Raw genomic sequence first — 14,452 nt, 5'->3', positions numbered from 1 at the left:
TTTTTACTTCTCATTATGTGATCAATTTTAGAGTAAGTGCCATGTGGCAATGAGAAGAATGTATATTCTGTGTTTTTGTGTGAAGAGTCCTGTAGATATCTACCAGGTCTGCTTGATCCAGAGCTGAGTTCACGTCCTAAATATCTATTAATTTTCTCTCTCAATGATCTAATATTGTTAGTGTGGTGTTAAAGTCTCCCACTATTATTGTATGGGAGTCTAAGTCTCTTTGTAGGTCTCCAAGAAATTTATGATTTATGATTTTGGGTGCTCCTGTATTGGATGCATATATATTTAGGATAGTTGGTTCTTCTTCTTGAACTGAACCCTTTACCATTATGTAATGCCCTTATTTGTCTTTTTTGATCTTTGTTGGTTTAAAGTCTGTTTTGTCAGAAACTAGGATTGTGACCCCTTCTGTTTTCTGTTTTCTATTCCCTTGGTAAATTTCCCTTTATTTTGAGCCTATGTGTGTCTTTGCACATAAGATGGGTCTCTTGAAGACAGACGGGTCTTGGCTCTTTATCGAGCTTGCCATTCTCTGTCATTTAATTAGGGGCATTTAGCCCATTTACATTTAAGTTTAGTATTGTTATGTGTGGATTTGATCCTGTCATCATGATGCTAGCTGGTTATTTTGCAGACTTGTTTATGTGCTTGCTTCATAGTGTCACTGGTCTGTGTACTTCAGTGTGTTTTTGTACTGGCTGGTAGTGGGTTTTTCCTTTCTATATTTAGTGCCTCCTTCAGGAGCTCTTGCAAGACAGGCTTGGCGGTGATGCATTCTCTCAGCATTTGCTTGTTCGAAAAGGATCTTATTTCTCCTTCGCTTATGAAGCTTAGTTTGGCTGAATATGAAATTCTGGGTTGGAAGTTCTTTTCTTTAAGAATGTTGAATATTGTCCCCGCATCTCTTCTGGCTTGTAGGGTTTTTGCTGAGAGGTGCACTGTTAGTCTGATGTGCTTCCATCTGTAAGTGACATGACCTTTCTCTCTGGCTGCCTTTAACATTTTTTCTTTCACTGAAATCATTTTAAAAGGTAATTTATGATTAACAAATTTAAAATTGTTGGCATATTCAATTGACTCCTCTCTTTAGGCCATAATTAAGAAAATACTTCTCTGTAGGTGCTGAAGTACCAGAGATATTCAGAGTAAATTCCATTAAATGGCAGGCATTGTCATATATATCATGTGGAATGTTGTAAGAGAAACCAAACTTATAAATTGTGAAGTAGATAACTAAATTAGATTTTAAATGGAATGTCACAAACTAATAATATTATCAATTTAAAGAAGTGGGAGATCAGAGGCCATACAGATTGGGCCCTTCTAGCAATTTTAACAAAAATATGGTATGTTTCTAGTCAAAAATTAAATTTTTTCCTTAGGCTTTGGAGACTAGAAAATCCTTGTTCTGTATTGTGGATAAAACAAACTTAGATATTGATTTTATACCATCATTTGCACTGGCCAAAAGGATGCTCAGATCAGAGAGGCACTTCGTTAATAATTGTGCAAGATCATAAGTGTACATATTGTCATTATTGTTGCTTGATTTTGCCTTTAAGTTTATTTACTTGAATATGTAATATAAATACAAATATAATATAAATTTTGAGTGTTTCAACTGATATAAAAATGTATACATGAAAAGTTATCTTCACTCTTCTATCCTTCAGCTACTCATACCCCCACTCCCATGAGGAAAAAAAATATCGTCAGTTTCTTTTCTATTCTGTCAGTGGTCTTCCAAGACCACTGTGTGTATACTTTTTCTTTTCTTCTTTTCTGTAGGAATGGAGCAAGCCATACACATGATTCTACCTTTTGCTAGATACTTTTAACAATATATGTAATGTAGTTTCCTATAAGGACATAAAGATCTTCTACAGTCTTCTTTATAACTGCTTAGTATTCCAGTTTCAGAATGCTGTACCAAAATTTGGCTATTCCATAATTTATTTAACACGACACGTACTAATAACATTAGGGTTGTTTTCAACCATTTGCCATTTCAAAGAGTAATATAATGAATAATCTTATAAATATATTATTATTTTACACACATAAAACATTTTTAATTTTGAAGGTTTTCTTCCAAAAGGTACTCTATACAAGTATTCTCAATTTACATTCCTACACGGATATGCTACATTTTTATTATATTTGCCAATTTGACTGGTGAGAAACAGTATCATTGTGATAGTATTCTCTTATTGTAAGTGAAGTCAGGCAGCTTTTCGTGATTAAGATCCATTTTTATTTTCTGCTAATTTGTATTATTTGCCCTTTTCTATTGGATTGATGATCTTTTCCTTAATGATTTTTTAGAGTTCTTTTTATATTAGGAAAACTACACTTTTGAATGTAATAGCTGCAAATATTTTTTCCAGTTGGTCACTTTTCTTCAAGATATTTTACCTTGCAGAATTTTATCAATATCATCATCATCATCACTGTTTTATGGAGTTGAATTTATTAGTCTTTTTTGTATATATTCTAAGTTTTGGATCACACTTTATATATATTGTAAGCTTTGGATCATACTTTCCCTCTCTGAGATTATTGAAAATATATTATTTTGTCAGTCTCCTTGATTCCAGCCCTGCTGTTTGACCTTCATTGTTTATGGAATCCTTTCCAACTATTTTTGAGTCTGGGGTTTATCTGTCAGCTGGTTTTACCAAAGAAGTGATTTGTGTTCAATTATCTTCTTGTTGCCTTCTTGTGATTTCTTAAAAGGAGAAACATTTTGGCTATATGTATTCAGGTTCAAACTGGAAGTCCTTTTTAAGAAAAAATCTTATTATATACAATGTATTTCTGTAAGTCAAGTCAGATCCTTTGTAGAATGTGAATATTAATGCATAAACACAATTATCTTGATATACAATTAGTGCTGGGTTTTTGTTTATTAGCATGTTTGTTTTATATTACTTAGCTTCCTTTCACCAAAATATATATTGATTTTTTAAATTGTCTTGGGGCACTGTCCTTCTAGGATTAAGTTGCACTATAATAATTTATAATTTTACACACAAACTTTTCTTACAACCGCAGGAGTTTGAGAGGCCTCCTCAGAACTCCTAATGCTCATCATGACCTCATTTGAGATTCAGAGAATCCAAACAAAATCATTTACGATAAAAGAGAAAAACTTGCCTTTGATGTTGCCACTGATGCATGAGGAATTAAAATGCCAAACAAGATGTGACCTATTTTAAAAACCCATAACAAACATTATTAAAATGGTTATTTATTTTGAAATGATCATGGAACATATGATTCAACATAAAACCTTGCAGTTTCCAATATGAATAAGCTTAGAAAATATATACTCAACATAGTTTTAACCAAATTATTAATTTTTCTTCAAAATCTTTGGTTAATGTAGCAAGTTCATTGACAATTAACTTTTTTATATAGAAAAAGATCTAGTCAGACTGTTAAGAATATAAATTAATTAATGTTGTAGAAAATAAAATTTAGGTACAAAATATAACAGGATATTAAAATGAGACTTCATATGCTTCAGTTTCATGCCAGGCCCAAAAGAAAAACAGAACCATACATGCCAGCCGCCCTCCATTTCAAAGTATCTTGCTAAATCATCTATGTAGGACTGCGAAGTAGGTAGTAAAAAATATTTTTGCACTTATTGACTCATTCCCTGATTTGAAAATATGTCTTGGTTTATATTCTATACAGGTTGTAACAGAATATCACAGATTAGGTGATTTATTTATTTATTTGTTTATTAAGACTGTGTCTCGCCCTGTGGCCCAAGCTGGAGTGCAATGGCACGATCTCGGCTCACTGCAGCCTCCGCCTCTTGGGTTAAAAAATAAAATTTATTTATTACAGTTCTAGAGGCTAGGAAGTCCAAGGGCATGGTGCTGGCATCTGGTAGGGTCTTCTTGCAGCATCATAACATGATGGAGGGCATCACAGGGCGAGAGGGTGACAGCATGTGTGTCAGCTCAGGTCTGTCTTCCTATTCCTATAGTCACCAGCCCCATAACGAAGGCCTCACCCTGATGACCTTATCTAATTCTAATCACCTCCAAAAGGTCCCATGTCCAATCAACATATGAATTTGGGGATTCAGTTTCCAACACGTGAAATTTGCAAGACACATTCAAATGTTTGCAGGTTGTAAAAAGTTGAAGAAACCTAACTAAAGAGAGAATTTCTTTAAAATAAGTTGCCCAGATGCAGTGGCATTTTACCTATTTCTATTATGTGGCTAAGAAACAAGGTGTTTGTCCTGACCTCACAGCTACGAAGTGGATCTTCCAAAGTGCTGCCCAGATAATTTGATATTTGTCCACTAAAGTTTAGAGATATAAACATTTGGTGTTTGCTTCACACCTGAGAAATTCAGAAGTGGAAGTTTGTACCTGGATCTGTAAAGAAAGAAGCCTCTATTTTCCATCAGTGGTTGGTCAGAGAGGTGTAATTTTTATGTTGAGAAGTGGGTTTTATAGGAAAGAACCTGACATGCTCTTTTAATGGGACACTCCTCTTCAAGAGCATTTGCTGCCAGGAAGGAGGAGCCTTTAGCAAGAAGAGGCTGTAGATACACTGTCCAATGGAGAAGCTGCTGGGAGACAGGGGAATGTAGGGAATAACTGTCACAGAAACATTCCCCACACACAAAAACTGAATTTTGATGTTTTTGCAAAGGGAGAAAATCTAAGAAAGCCACAAAAATATTCCAGAAAAAAAAATGAGCCCTGGGAATCTGCCATACTCGGAGGACACTAAATACCAAATTGTATCTGCCTCTGTCAACTAAGATGTTTTTCACATCTTTTGTTCTCCCTCCAGAACCAATCCAGGAAGTTGCAAGAGCAGCCTTGTGGGCCAAGTGATGCCAAGAAGGATCAGAACAAGGTAAGGAAATGGAGAAGTATCCACACTCTCCTCCCCTGCTAAAGGTTTCTCAGATTGAAGCAGTGTGTCAGGGGCATTTTAAAAAGGCTTTAATTTGATTAAAGTGCAGAGGTTGGGTTATTAAAAGAGACAAGGTATACCATTTCAATACTGAGTCCCAATGGATGACTAGAATTTAGCAAGATAAATGGAAACTTTCTTCCAAAGCATAGGAAATATAGCATACCCATGTTGTATTCACCTCTTCTTCACTCTGTTGATGAGGAAGGGATTCCTACCCTAGGGTTAAGGAAATGGCTGAAAACACAACACCTGCCATTGAACAGATGAGATTGACAGGAGTTTATTAATCACATATACACAGAGCCCAGGGGAGAAGGACATCCTAAACCAAGGAGGACTATGTGGAGGTGCACTTGGGAATTGATGAACAAGCAGGGGCCGTGGGGGGCTTTGTAGTAACAAGAGGGTAGGGTGAACCCTGCATCCTATGGAAGGATGTGAGTGGCTTCTTTGAATAATTTTGTGAGCTGGCACAAAAGTGAAGCCAGGGGACATAGGGATTGTGCCTGGTCCCCATGATAGGAGGGTTATTTGGCTAGGGGAGCTTATTGCAGAAGCAGAGGGGAAGGATAACTTGTTGTTAGGCCACTCAAGACCCTTCTAAAATTTCAGGCCTTCACTATAATATAGAAGCACCAGAAAATATTGTATATTTAGAGTCTTAGTACTATTTTGGAATGCCTTGAATGTGGAGTACAGGAAGAGAAAAGTTGGGATGAGGCTGAGAGATAAGCAGGAGCCAGAATCTAGTCTCAAATTCCTTTTTTATCTAGGTCTCTAGCTATAATAAGGTGAATGTTTGTATTAGGGCATAGTCAGAGACAGGTAGAACAATTAGGAAGCTGTTGGAGTCTTGTGGGAGAACGGAATGTACTAAAGGTAATGCTGGGAATAGAGATACATGGATAATCCCAGAAACATTAAGAAGAAGAAAAACCAGTTTTCTGGATTAAGCAACTAGATAAATGACTATGTCAAGTTTCTCCAACCTGTGGCAGGCCATGGGCTACATGTGGCCTAGGACGGCTTTGAATGTGTCCCAATTCATAAACTTTCTTAAAACATTATGAGGTTTATGCATGAACCTTTTTTTTTTTTTCACTCATCAGCTATAGTTAGTGTTAGTGTATTTTATGTGTGGCTGTGATGGTTAATACTGAGTGTCAACTTGACTGGATTGAAGGATGCAAAGTAGTGATCCTGGGTGTGTCTGTGATGGTGTTGCCAAAGGAGATTAACATTTGAGTCAGTGGGCTGGGAAAGGCAGACCCAGCCTTAATCTGGGTAGGCACAATCTAATCACCTGCCAGCAAGGCTAGAATATAAAGCGGGCAGAAAAACGTGAAAAGACTAGACTGGCCTAAGTTTCAAGCATCCTCTTATGGTGGATGCTTCCTGCCTTCAAACATCTGACTCCAAGTTCTTCAGTGTTGGGACTTGGACTGGCTTCCTTGCACCTTAGCCTGCAGATGGCCTATTGTGGGACCTTGTGATTGTGTGAGTTAACACTTAATAAACTCACCTTTATGTACATATCCATCCTATTAGTTCTCTCACTCTAGAGAACCCTGACTAATACAGTGGCCCAAGACAATTCTTCTTCTGGTGTGGCCCAGGGAAGCCAAAAAATTGGACACCCAGGACTAGGTCTTTCACTGTAGTAAGGAAAACCAAATAGTCACAGTTCAGAAATAGAAATGCACTATTCACAAAACTACTACAAATTTTTCATACGGTAGGAGGATGAGAGTCATGTATTACAAATGTTAGATTTTTGCATTTCCTGTGTTTATTGATTGTAAGAAGCTTATAGCACAATAGAATCAATATCTGGGTGATGTGAAGTAAGTTTAAAAGATAGTAGTCTCAAATAATTTTTACTAGTTGGTTATACTGAGATGAGGCTCATATAAGAACTAATAGTACTTTGTGGTATTTGATAAGTACCAAATGATCAAAAATGAAAATAAGTTTTATAAAAGTATTTAAGGATATCTCACAATACTAATGAAAACTTCTTGCAAAACACAAAATATAAAATGTCATATTTTTAACTTTTTATGTTAGGAAAATAGTGCTAGAATTATGACGAATATTTTTGCATAAAATTGTCCTTTTTATGTTTTAACAGTGAAAACTTAGCTATTATTAAGTTTGTTATCTATATTAAGACATTATCTATATTAATATCAAAAATTGACTGGGCCTGGTGTTCTGGCTTGTGCCTATAATCCAAACACTTTGGGAGGCTGAGGCAGGAGGCCTGCTTGAGTCCAGGAGTTTGGGACCAGCCTGGGCAACATAGCAAGACCCTGTCTCCAGAAAAAGAAGAAAAAAACAGATTGGTTATATAAATAACAGTACAATTATATAATTGAATATTATGCAGTCATTAAAAAATAATAAAATAGAACTGAATGTATTCTTTTAAAAGACATAATATATTACTTTAAAATGCAGCTAAGGGAGAATATTATGGCACAGTTACATCTCTATCTCTCCCGCTAGCTCTACATGCATAAGAAATTCTGCAAGAAATTACCAACAGGTTAATAGTGGTTATTCTGATAATGTGAAATTGCAAGGTTACTCTCACTTTCTCTCTACCATTTGAAATTTTAGAATAATAAAAAAACCCTGACTAGTATTAGTCAGAGTTCTCCAGAGAAACAGAACCAACAGGACATATACAAATACATAAGAGAAAGATTTATAAGAATTGGCTCATGTGATTATGGAGGCTGAGAAGTCCCACAGTATGTCCTCAGACCCAGAAAAACTGGTGGTGTAATTCAGACTGAGTACCACGGCCAAAGAAGCAGGAGAGCAGATGATGGATTTCACAGTCTGGGGCCAACAGCCTGACAAGGTAGGGAGTAGGCAGAAGTGTGCTGGTGTGAGTCCCAGCGTCTGAAGGCTCTGATGTGCGAAGGTATAAGCAGATGGATGTCCCAGCTCAAGAAGAGAGAAACAGAATTTGCCCCTTCCTTTTGGTTTGATATGGGCCCTCAACAGACTGCATGATGCCAGCCTATATTGTTGAGGGTGGATCTTCTTTGCTGAGTCTACTGACCGAAATACTAATCTCCTCCAAAACCACTATCACAGATACACTCAGAAATATTTTCCTAGCTACCTGGATATCCCATATTCCAGTCATATTGACACATAAAGTTAACCATCACAATATGTTATCTGAAAAAAAAATTTATGAAATGACTTCTATTGTTGCCTTATGAGGAGCTTTCTGAACAACCCTTTTTTAGACAGACAAAATCGTACAGGCCAAATGACATAGAAACCCTTTCTTCTATGTTTGCATCCCAACTCCAACCACTGAGTGCTTTCCATTCCCCAGCAACTAAACTTAAAACTGATATATTTCATAGGATTTGCTGCATAGCAAACTCATGACTACTTACTGTTCATTATTTTAGCTTTACATAGTGGTAAATTACACAAAGGTGTCTGGCCATTTGAGAAAAGCCCAAATACAGGGCTTCCTATTTTTATTAAGGTAAAACATGCTCTCAATAATCCAAAGTTGAAATTATGGAACAATTTTTCATTTCCTCTTTGCTTTCTATATTATGTCACCAACAAGGTCACCCATATACTTCCACTCCTTTCTATTCTTTACAATAGGGATAGGTAAATGTTTTCCTGTAAAGGACCAGGTAGTAAATATTTTAGCACAACATGCTTGCATTTTAAATACACTTTGCTAAATGAAATAAGTCAGACATTAAAAGGCTCATTTTGTATAATTTCATTAATAAACACTCTGGAAAAGGCAAAACTATAGGAATAGAAAGTAGCTTAATGGTTGCCGGTGGTAGAGGAATGATGGGAGAGGTGAATATAAATTAGAAGCAACTGGGAACTTGGGGGATGAGAAAACTGTTCTGTATGAAACTGTAACTGTGGACACATGACTCATTGCATTTGTCAAACTCACAGAAACGTAAGCCACAAAGAGTGAATTTTACTGCACGTTCCTTTTTTAAAAATCAAACAGGATGTGTGGAGGAGTGGAACGCAAACTGCCAAATAAATCTAGCTGTATTACAGATGAATCACATGATCACACTAAAGGACATGAGGAAGAAAGGAGCTGACTTAAGTAACTTTGGTAAGCAGTTATGTGACGGTATATTTTAAAGACAAAAAGTAATGTACACTAACACTCTGCTCTAGTGTAGGGGTTGGCAAACTTTTTGAGTAAAAAACAAGATAGTAAATATGTTAGGCTTTGTGGGTCATATAGTCTCCATTAACACTTCTCAACCCTGCTGTTGGAGCACAGAAGCAGCCATAGACAATACATAAATAAATGAGTGTGGCTACGTTTTAACAACACTTTATTTATAAAAACAAATACAGGGTCAGATGTGGCTTGTGAGCCATAGGTTGCTAATTCCTGATACAGTTGGCAAATTAGTCTCTTACATGGGTATGGGTTTCATTTCATATTTTATAGTACGGTTGAGCTAATAAGTAAATATAGTGTAGATAGTGAAAGCTGAGTTTCTCACTGTCAAAAGAAGAAGTTACAAATAAGGAAAGGGTGGATGCTGGAATGAACCACTGGTACTGGATTAGAGATGGAGATATCAGTATGAACTCATGATTTTCAAATATCTGCAAATGTAGATAAACAAATATGAGGCTCATGCCTTATGTTTGTAGGCATGAGTTAGTGTAATACATGTATCTCCAGTTGTATCCATTAAAATGTGCTAGAAGAAGTATCACGCCAGCAGCAAAGAGCTTCATTTCTAAATATCATGTGCTCATAAAAGGAACTATGGTTCCTTGGAAAAATGATTCATTTCAGGGTTATGGCAGGAAAAATATAAACAATCCTGGAACAATTTGTGATACTAGAGAGTAAGAAAGTAATTAAAAATGAGCAAATAAAATATCAAAGCATATTCAAAGGGCAAAAGAGACAACCTGAAAAAAAATCCCAATAGCCAAAATTAGGACAATTTGAGAAACAAAAAAAGTAATGATAGTATTGTATTGTAACCCAAAGAATGAAATACTCATTCTGATATTAAAAAAAACTGAATAAATAAATCAGTAGAGGAAAAGAGACAAATCATCCTTACGAAATATTTCTAATTAAAAACTTAAAAGGCATAAGGAAAATAGAAAATAGAAAGTCATTGCTAGAACACCACAGCAATAATTGACTTATGCAGGATCAGTGATGGATCCTAAAATTGATAGGTAAAATTTAAGTAGAAATAAGATTTTGCATAGTCACTGTGTGTCCATTTGGACTGCATTAACAAATGATCATAGACTGTGTGGCTTATAAACAACAGAAATGCATTTTTCAACAGTTCTGAAGGCCAGTAAGTCTAAAATAAACACACTGGCAGATTCAGTGTCTGGTGAGGACCCACTTCCTCATAAAAAGCTGTCTTCTCATTGTAACCTCGCATGGCTGAAGGGGCAAGCAATCTCTCTGAAGTCTGTTTTACAACAGCACTAATCCCATTCTTGAGGGCTCCACCCAAATGACCTCATCACCTCCCAAAGGCCCCGCTCCCAAATACCATGACCTTGGGTGTTAGAATTTCAGGACATAAATTTGGAAGGAACATAAACATTCAATCCACTGCAATCACAAAGTATCTCTCTCAAAATATTTAGTAATCACAAAGAGAAAAACAGCAACTTTACAATGGAAAAACATGGCAGACGCCAAGTGATCAAGATTAATATAATCAGTAATAAGACATATCAATGTCATTTACTTCGGATATGATGCATTCAGAAGTGCATATCATCAGAGGTAAATGATATTGATATGCATTATTCTTCTTAATTATGCATAGCCTTAATATAATCAATAAAAAATCTAACAAACCCAAATGGAGCAAAGTTCTATAAAATAACTCCTCTTCAGTAATATTAAAAACAAGACAAGGAAAGACTGAGAAAGCATCTCAGATTGGAAGAGGCTAAGGACATTCAGCAGCTATGTACAATGTGAGGTTCTAAATTGGATCCTGAACCAAAAATAATAAAATAAACTAGTGAAAAAATGGTGAAATCTGAATAAATTCTGTAGTTTCATTAATAGCATAATACCAAGGTTAATTTCCTAGGTTTGATCATTTTATTCTTTGGCTGTGTAAGATGTTGGCATAAGGATAATCTGGGTAAATATATATAAAATAGACTCTGTACTACTTTTTGCATCTCTTCTGTGTGTCTAAAATTATCACGAAATTTTAAAAAATGTTAAGGCTAAAAATTCATCTGCTGCACACCAATTATAAGTATAGGATTAAATGGTGGGGCTATTAAAAACCTTTCACAATGGTATATAAATGCCTATTCAATATAATTAACATATACTTTACAGATTAGATGATTTTTCTTGGTGTAACCCATTTGTCATCATGGACTCGGGGTTAAAGGAAAGCATATGACAACTGCCAGTAGGATCCAGCTCTGAAGAAATTAAATACAAGGTCAATGATAATGATCTGCTTCCCTGGTACAGCTTTGCTGAAGCTTCAGGACTCTGTGAGAAGCCCAGAATTTGACTTGGCACCCAAGCTAGCCTAGAACCAACAACATTAATGCAAAGAGGCTCTGAACTAGGAAAGTCTAAAAGTCTAAATAAATACACTGTCTCTCCATGTCCTGTACATATGGATCCAGAAGTGTTCCCATGATCTGAGATAGAGAATACTGAGAAGGCCAATGGACTGACAAAGGCTGGAGGGTCGTGGCTGAAATATTCTGGGATTTCAACATTGGAGGCAAGTGACTAGAACCATTTCAGAGTAGGTGCCAACATAATGTCTCAAAAACACTATACAGAAGTGGTCACATCCAGTGGATAGCAGTCAGGGGTTGGTAAGACTGCATGCTTCTCAGAAAACTGGCAAGGATTCCTATGACTATGCCTTCAAAACCATTTTCTCCTATTCCTACAAGGACTTTTGAGTCTCCAAAAAAACTCAGAAATCACCTGAAATTAGATCACAGGGAAAATGAGGAAATCTAAAAGACTGAAAACTTGCACAAAAAAACCTAAAACAAACCAAAGAGATTTATGCTGGAAGAAATTGAGGCCTTTATTTATATTCTGAAATAGGGTCTTTTGCAGAAAATAAAAATGTTACATTTTTACTTGCAAGTCTGAGAAGAAATTACTGAATTAGTGGCCTTACAATCCCTATTTTTTATGTACCATTTGACTAAAAGTTTTACCATCATGTGCCCAACATGATAGTAGGTATTTGATATATATTTGTCACATAAATCAATTAATAAACGATAAGGTCACTACCCTGGAGCTCAAGACCCAGAGAGGCAGGCAGACATGTAAATAGATAATATCAATATTTAAAACAATCATTAATGAAAGATGCAACACACCTAACCATGTCTGCCTACAAGAAGCAAAAAAGATTTCAAAGAAGAGTGGTGTGGATCTTGAAGGATTAACAGGGGTTTGACAAGGATCTTCTGAACTAGAGAAAAACATAAACTTTCTTGGGGTTGAAACCATTTATTTTAGACTTCTTAATATTTTCTCTGAGAGACATTCAGTAAATATATTAATTTGATTAGAGTTTTAGTTTACAATCCAATGTAAAAATAAATTGCCAGTTCCTAAAACATATTTCTAACTGATGATGTTAGAATGCTTTTTATAGCCAAGTTGATAACTATAGTGAGTTTGTATAGTTGGTGAGGTCTATTTATGAAATACTTACCATGGGATCAAATCAAATAATGATCATGAATAAGCATGCAAGTAAATTGACCTTTTTAACTTTTTTGTTTTAAATATATAAAAATTTAATAATAATGTTATCTATGGAAACCTCAGATTTTCTGAGCAAATCTATGCTTTCATTTGAACTTCTCTGCCTACATTATTAAAATTTGATTGTATTTATTTAAAAAGTACTGAGCTTTAAATGTTATATAAAAGGTGAATTTGATCTCTCTTATCCCTGCTTTGAATCTTCTTACTCTCAATAAATCAAGAAATATATTAAGAGACAGCAGGGAGGGAGGAAGCGAGGGAGAGAGAAGCAGAGACAAAGAGACAGAGAACTTCAATTAGAGACACACACTGATCACAAATGGATACAGTTTTTTTTTTCAGATTTCAGTATAAAATTATAGAATCATGAAATCTAAATTGTATTTCTGGAGACAAACTTAGAAATCATCTCTTTAGTTCCTTTGTTTTACATGTAATATTTATTAAACTACAAATTGGGCTTTATTCAATAAACAGAAACATTTTAAATGTCTTAGTTTGAACTATTACTATTTTTAGTTTAGTTTGTTTTAAGAACTTTATTGGGATATAATAGACATATAAAATTAACCATTTTAAAGTGTACAATTCAGCGAGTTATAGTAGAATAACAGTTATGCATTCATCACCAACATCTAATTTTAAAACATGTCATCACTCCAAAAAGAAACACATACTTATTATAGTCACACCCCATTCCCACCCTCCCCCAGCTCCTTGCAATCTAAGGTACTTTCTATCTCTATAGATTTGCCTTTTGTGAGTAGATTCTTTCACTTAACTTAATGTTTTCAAGTTTCATCTATGTTGCAGGAGGTGACAGTACTTTATTCCTTTTTTCTGCTGAATAATATTTTATTTTATGGAAATACCACATTTTACTTATCTATTCTTCAGTTGATAGGCATTTGGATTGTTTCTACTGTTGGACTATTTAGAATAATGTTGCTATGAATATTTTTTTTGAGTCAGAGTCTTGCTCTGTTGCCCAGGCAGGAGTGCAGTGGCATGATCTCAGCTCACTGCATCCTCCACATCCTGGGTTCAAGTGATTCTCCTGCCTCAGCCTCCTGAGTAGCTGGGACTACAGGTGCATGCCACCACACCCAGCTAATTTTTGTATTTTTAGTAGAGATGGGGTTTCACCATGTAGGCCGGGATGGTCTTGATCTTCTGATCTTGTGATCCACCCACTGTGGCCTCCCAAAGTGCTGGGATTACAGGTGTGAGCCACTGCACCTGGCCGAATATTTTTATTCATAGTTTTTATTCAAGTTTTTATTTGGACATATACTTTAAATCATGGGTCTATAACAAGGAGTAGAATATTCTGCGTCAGATAGAAACTCTAGGTTAAAATTCTAAGGAACTGCCAAAATGTTTTCCAAAGTGACTGAGCCATTTTAAAATCCCAACAGCCTTGTATGGTGATTCCAATTTCTTCAAGTTCTTGTCAACATTTGTTATTGTCTGTCTTTCTTGATATAGCTATCTGTCTTAGTTCCTTTATGCTGCTGTAACAAAATACCTGAGACTCAGTAATTTGTAAACAACAGAAATTTATTTATTATAGTTCTGGAGGCTGCAAAGTCCAAGAACTGGGCACTGGTAGATTTAGTGTCTGGTAAGGGCCTGTTCCACTGATGGTGGGTGTGTTCTCATGGTAGCGTCTTCAAATGGAAGAAG

Source organism: Pan troglodytes, chromosome 3, assembly GCF_028858775.2.
Source record: "Pan troglodytes isolate AG18354 chromosome 3, NHGRI_mPanTro3-v2.0_pri, whole genome shotgun sequence".
In the NCBI taxonomy this organism is placed as follows: domain Eukaryota; kingdom Metazoa; phylum Chordata; class Mammalia; order Primates; family Hominidae; genus Pan; species Pan troglodytes.
Note: the sequence above shows the minus strand (reverse complement) of the source record.